Genomic DNA, 6000 nt, shown 5'->3' on the forward strand with positions numbered 1-6000 from the left:
TCTGAAATCTTTGATTTCTCCCTCTCTTCTAGTTCCATTTCTTCTGCCTACAAACATGCTCAGGTCTCCCCTATCCCTCAAAACAAATAACCAAAAAAAAAACAAAAAACTCCACTACTCCTTCAAAATGTGACCCTTTCTCCTTCTATTCTCTATCACACTTTAAAGAACAGCCTAAAATGAATGCAACTATGTCCTTGTCATCCACTCATAAACCCTCTCTCCATCTGTTTTCTCTTCTCCTCAACACCTGTTGAACCTAAAGGGCTTTTTCATAGTCATCAACGATTTCCTAATCACCAAATCTAATGGACTTGTCTCAGTCTTAATCCACTTTACCATCTCTGCAGTATTTGACACTAATCCCCTCCAAATCCATTCCTGAAATTTTCCTGCCCCTTGGCTTCCATGACACAGCATTTGGCTGATTTCCCTTCTACCTCTTGGACTTCTTTTGTATTTCCTTAACAAGGTCCTCTTCCTCCTTCCATCCCACCTTGGTTGGTGACACTTCCCAAGACTCTGTACCTGGACTTAATTTCTCTTTCTACATTATCTCCATCCTTAATAACCTCTATGCAGATGACCGCCAAAGATTTACTTCGAGACCTAACCTCTATCCCACTATAGCCCTACATATCTAATTGCTTGGCTTTCCATTTGGATGTCCGACAGGCCTTCAAACTCAACATGCCCAAAATTAAACTTATCATCTATACCCTCCCTCAACTAGCTGCTCCTCTGGACTTCTCTATTTCTTCCAACCATTCCATCAGTCAGCCAGGCATCTTTGACTCTTATAGTTATACCTCACCCTTCACATTAGTCAGTTGCTAAATCCTGCCAATCCCATTTCTACCAATGTCCATCACATTCATCCAATCTTTTCCATTCTCAATGCCATATTCATGTATGCCCTCATTACTTTCATGACTATAAGATTGCCTCCCATCTCTCCCCTGTAAAGTTCATATTTTAATAGGAGAGACAACATGAAATATTATATGTACATACAGATATATACAGCATAACTGGATAGTAATCTCAGAAGGAAGACACTAGTCGGGTGGGTGAGAGACAAAAGGGAAACATACCAGGAAAAGTCTATTGAAAGTGGGATTTGAACAGTCTAGAAGAAATTTAAGAGGTGAAGATGAGGAAAGAGAACAAAACAAGGACAGTCTGAAAAAAGGCTCAGGGTAGGGTGATGAAGGGTTGTGCAAGAAACAGTATGGGGCAGCTAAGTGGCATAGCACCAGCCCTGGAGTCAGGAGGACCTGAGTTTAAATCTGGCCTCAGACACTTGACACTTACTAGCTGTGTGACCTTGGGCAAGTCATTTAACCCCAATTGCCTTGTCTTCCCCCCTCCAAAAAAAATTTTTTTTAATTAAGAAATAGCAAGCGTGGGGCGGCCAGGTGGCTCAGTGAGTAAGAGCACCAGCTCCAGTGTCGGGATGACCTGGGGATCAAATCCAGGCTCAGATACTCAGCACCACACCCAGAAATAACTGGCCGTGTAACCTTGAGCAAGTTACTTAACCCCGATTGCTTTAAAAAAAAAAAGAAATAGCAAGCATTCCAATATAGACAGAGTACATATTCCAATATATGCAGAGTAGAGGGGAATAAAGTATAAAATGGCACAAGATAGGGTCTTGTTCAAAGGGCTTTAAAAGCCAAAAGACAATTTTACAATTCATCCTGAAGTCACTGAAGTTCATTAAGTAGGGGGATGACACGGTCAGATTATCAATTTAGGGAAATCGTTTATGAGTTGAATGGAAGATGAATTGGACTAGAGAAAGATTTGAGGCAGGTTACTAGAATAAAAGTCCAGCTGGAAGAGATGAGAGCCTAGACTAGACTGGTCAAAAGAAAGGGATGTTGTGAAAGCAGAAACAAGATTTAACAACAGCTTAGATCTGTGGGGTGAGTTTGAGTGAGGAATTGAGGATGACACTGAGGTTTCGAGGCTAGTAGACTGGGAAGATGATGATACCCTCACCAGTAATAAGAAAGCTGGGCAGAAGGGATAGAAGATAATGACTTCTGTTTTGAACATATTGAGTGGGAGGTGCTTAAAGCACAACTCTGATCACATTACTCTCTTACTCAAAAACTTTACAGCCTCTCCATTTTCCATAAAACTCAAATATGTCAGACTATCATTCAATGCCTTCTGCTAAATGGCCCCAACTTATCTTACCAGCCTCATCTCCCACTTGTCCTCTTCACATTCTGTGATCTAGCCAACATGAATTACTAATCATAACTATTGTATATTCTTCACTTTCCTATCTCCACACTTTTACTAGAGCTGTTCCTTCAGTCCATAATGCCTGTTACCTATTCTTAACTTTCCCACCTCCATACCTTTTCTTATGCCATTCCTTCTACCAACACCCTCTGAACATTCCATTATGTTTAAGTCCTACCTATCTCTTTTGGGAGGGCAACTAGGTGTCACTGTGGATAGTGGTGGGCCTGGAGTCAGGAAGACTCATCTTCCTAACTTCAAATCTGGCCTCAGACATGTACTAGTTGTGTGACCCTGGGCAAGTCACTTAACCCTATTTGCTTCAGTTTCCTCATCTGTAAAATGAGCTGGAGAAGGAAATGGCAAACCACTACAATATCCTTGCTAATAAAACCCCAAATGAGGTCACAAAGAATTGGACACAATTGAAAAATCATCTCTTTTGAGACCCAGCTTAATTCTGCCTCCTCCATAAACCTTTCTTTGATTCTTCAAAAAAAAAAAAGATGTGATCTCCACTGAATTCCCCTATCATTCTCTATTTTCTAATAATACTTTAGTTCAACAAATCCAATTCAACAGACATCTATTAAGCATGTGCTCTCTCATTAGGCTATGTACTTGTCTCAGACTACACTAAACTATATAATCCTTGAAAGGAAAAACTATATCCTAGTCCTCTTGGTTATTTCCTATATTCTCTAGCACACAATAAGTCCTCAATAAATATCTGGGCACTAAACTAATAAGTAACATCCTACTGTTGCCTGAGCTTCTTAGAAACCTTACTGCCTTCAAACAATCATCAGCCCCAAGAACTAAAATAAGAAGAATCTCCAAACAAGTTGTTCCCAATAAAATCGTGGTTAAAGAGAGTGCTTTCAAATCCCAATACTGCTACAGCTGGCAGCATTTACTAGCTGTGATACCTGCTACCCATTACATGAGGCCTATCCTGAACCCTTCAGCTGCAAGGGCCCTCCCTCCAGTAATCACTTATCTTACGCTTTGTTTCCCCTCAATATAACATAAACTCTCTAAGGACAAGGAATGTCTAGGTTTTTGCCTCTATATAGCAGTGTCCAGCACACTGCCGGACAAACAGAGGCACCCCATAAATGTTTGCCAGAGGAATACACCATTCATAGCACCCTAGATTTAGAACTCAAAGACCCTTAATGATCATTTCAATGCCTTCATTTTATAGATGAGACAATTGGTCTTCGGAGAAAAAAGCCTTTCATTTTTCAGCTGTGGCAAAGCACACATTTGAATACAAATCTTTTTTTTTTTGTTGTTTTGCTTTTTGGAGGGGGGAAGGCAGGGCAATTGGGGTTAAGTGACTTGCCCAAGGTCACACAGCTAGTTTTTGTGTTAAGTGTCTGAGGCCATATTTGAATTCAGGTCCTCCTGACTCTGGGGCCAGTGGTCTATTCACTGTGCCACCTAGCTGCACCCCCTCATACTTTCCAATCTAGTAAGATGGCCTCCTGGTCTGGCATTTTCTATGGCTGTCCCCCACACCTCTTCCAATCCAACTACTGACTTCCCTGGCTTCTTTTAAGTCCCAACTAAAATCCCACTTTCTACAGGAAGCCTTCTCCAACTCCTCTTAATTCCAGTGACCTCCCTCTCTTAATTATTTCCTATTAATGCTATATATTACCCACATTGTATGTATGTTTGAAGATTGTCTCCATTAGATTGTAAACTCCTTGAGGGCAGGAACTGTTTTGACTCTTTTTGTATCCCCAGCACTAAGCACAGTGCCTGGCACATAGTAGGCTCTTAACAAATGTTTACTGATTGACTGGAATAAAGAAGGTGTTTATTGACTCATTTTAGATCTTTTTCATAGCATAAACTCCAGAGTTATCAACCTCCTCCAATGAGAGTCCCTGAACAATCAGAACCGGTCTCTTCACCATTCCTGCCTATACAGGCCAGGTTCGAAGGCCTCTCTCTCTCTAAAAGCTGCTTCTGCATACTGTGCTTCTGGAGTCTATGATAAGCCTGTTTCTGAACAGAACGGGCAGCCCTTTCCAAAGATGAATCCACAAGCATCTCTGGGGCCCTGGAAGAAACTCAGCCTCTAAGCAGTGATGAGGGGATGTCCTAGGCCCATTAGACTTCTGGAGGGAGAAGTGGTCTACTCTGTTCTGGGGACAGAGAATGATAAAGGTTCTCCTGATAAGATTCCATCCTTTACCTCCATGACCCCCGGTGCTCCCCCTTTGCAAAGAATGCTGCTGCACCACACAAGTTGTACCTGATCCTATATAGGTGAGGAGAAAGGCCTGTGGAAAACACCATTACTGATAAGTAACTGCTCCTTTCAGGTTTAATGACACGTTGCATCCATCCTTAAGCTCTCTCAAAAAAAAAAAAAAAATCCTCTCCTGGGAGCTCGCCTTGTGCCTGTAAATAGGAACGACGGCCCCGTTCGAGGAAAGGGGAGAGGGAAAGAGAGGAGGAAGAGGGGGAGGGAGAGAGAAAAGAAGAGGGCGGAGGAGTTGCGGTGGCACAGCTAGACTCCAGTGTGTGTGTGTGTGTGTGTGTGTGTGTGTGTGTGTGTGTGTTTATTAACTAGGGGCAGCAGAATAAAAATATTACACATGGCAGTTATTATGCCATCCAGCCCTCGGAGGAATTCTTCTGGCTCACTTACGTGGCAAATCATGTCCCCGATCGTTCTGGGTTGCACTTGTGAAGCCGGCCTTGCAGTGTCTTGTCCCAGTACCAGGTGTTCAGAGCGCTTCCCAGACCAATCCCCGTCCTAAGGAGGGGTGAGGGGGGAATGGAGGGGAGCCAGGGAGATGTTTTCCCTACAGGATTGGGGAAGGGGGCGGGGGCGGAGAGGCGGGGGCAGGAGAAAAAATTACCCCCAGTCCCGGTACGCAAATGGAAAGATGGGAACTAGGGTCTGCCAGGAGCCAGTTGGGTAGGGGCGGAAGATGGGAGAGGAGAGGGTCTCGAGATGGCCAGCGAAGCTACTACGGCCTGAGGTGGTTCTGTGGGCGACGGTCCCCAACCCAAGCAGCCCGCTCCGTTTGCATTCCGCCCTCGTCCCCGCGTGTCCCCGCGCTCAGCTGTAATTACCCAAATTACAAAATGAATCTTTCGCTTTTGTGCTCGCCGGGCTGTGGGTGCGGGGAAGCAGTTCTAATAGTCCTCATTAGGGCTGGGGGAGGGGGGGGCCGAGTGAGGAGGGGCTGAGAGGGGGAAAAGGAGGGGGGAGGGGGGAGCAGAGAGAAGACAGACTGAACGCCTGTAGTCTGGGGTGGCGCACAGCCCGCTGATGGCTGCTGAGTAATGATTTTTTTTCTAATTGGTGGAGAGCAGCAGCCCTAATGGATGGAGCGTCTCTGTGTGCTTGCTTACGCCCTCCACTCGATCAATAAAGGCTCGCTGCGCCTAGCACAGCGGAGCTCCAGCGAGCCCCTTTGTAATAATGGATTGCTGCAGGTTCCATCAACTGCTCCCTCCCGCTGACTCAGCCCCGGCCCCCGGGCGCTGCGTGCTCCCCGCGGTGGGGCGGCTTTTTAGTGGGAACGGGGGGAGGACTTGGGGGGGAGGGAGTGGGGGCGGGGGTTGATTAAGGGAAGAGAGGCAGCCCGGGCCCTAGCGGCCTCGTTTCCGCCTGACTGCCCCGAAGCCCCATGGCGAGCCACGAGCTTGCTGCAGCCTCCTAGGATTTGCACGGGGGACAGTCATTAGAGAGCTGGCGGCTTTTCTGGGAGC

At 45.5% G+C, this 6000-nt stretch overlaps 1 long non-coding RNA gene across 1 annotated transcript in view; it reads right to left on the reverse strand.

The window, feature by feature from the left end:
* The window catches only part of LOC138144365 (uncharacterized), a 62807-nt gene extending 57366 nt beyond the window's left edge, over window positions 1-5441 (reverse strand). Inside the window, exons 1-2 of the long non-coding RNA XR_011163925.1 lie at window positions 5359-5441; window positions 4928-5035 (exon numbers count right to left, since the gene is read on the reverse strand). This is a non-coding gene — a long non-coding RNA (uncharacterized lncRNA). The remainder of the gene's footprint in view (window positions 1-4927; window positions 5036-5358) is intronic.
* Window positions 5442-6000: the final 559 nt, after the last annotated feature.

This window comes from Petaurus breviceps, unplaced genomic scaffold (genome assembly GCF_028583685.1).
Source record: "Petaurus breviceps papuanus isolate PSGF00001 unplaced genomic scaffold, PetGlider_PUasm1.0 90700, whole genome shotgun sequence".
NCBI lineage: Eukaryota > Metazoa > Chordata > Mammalia > Diprotodontia > Petauridae > Petaurus > Petaurus breviceps.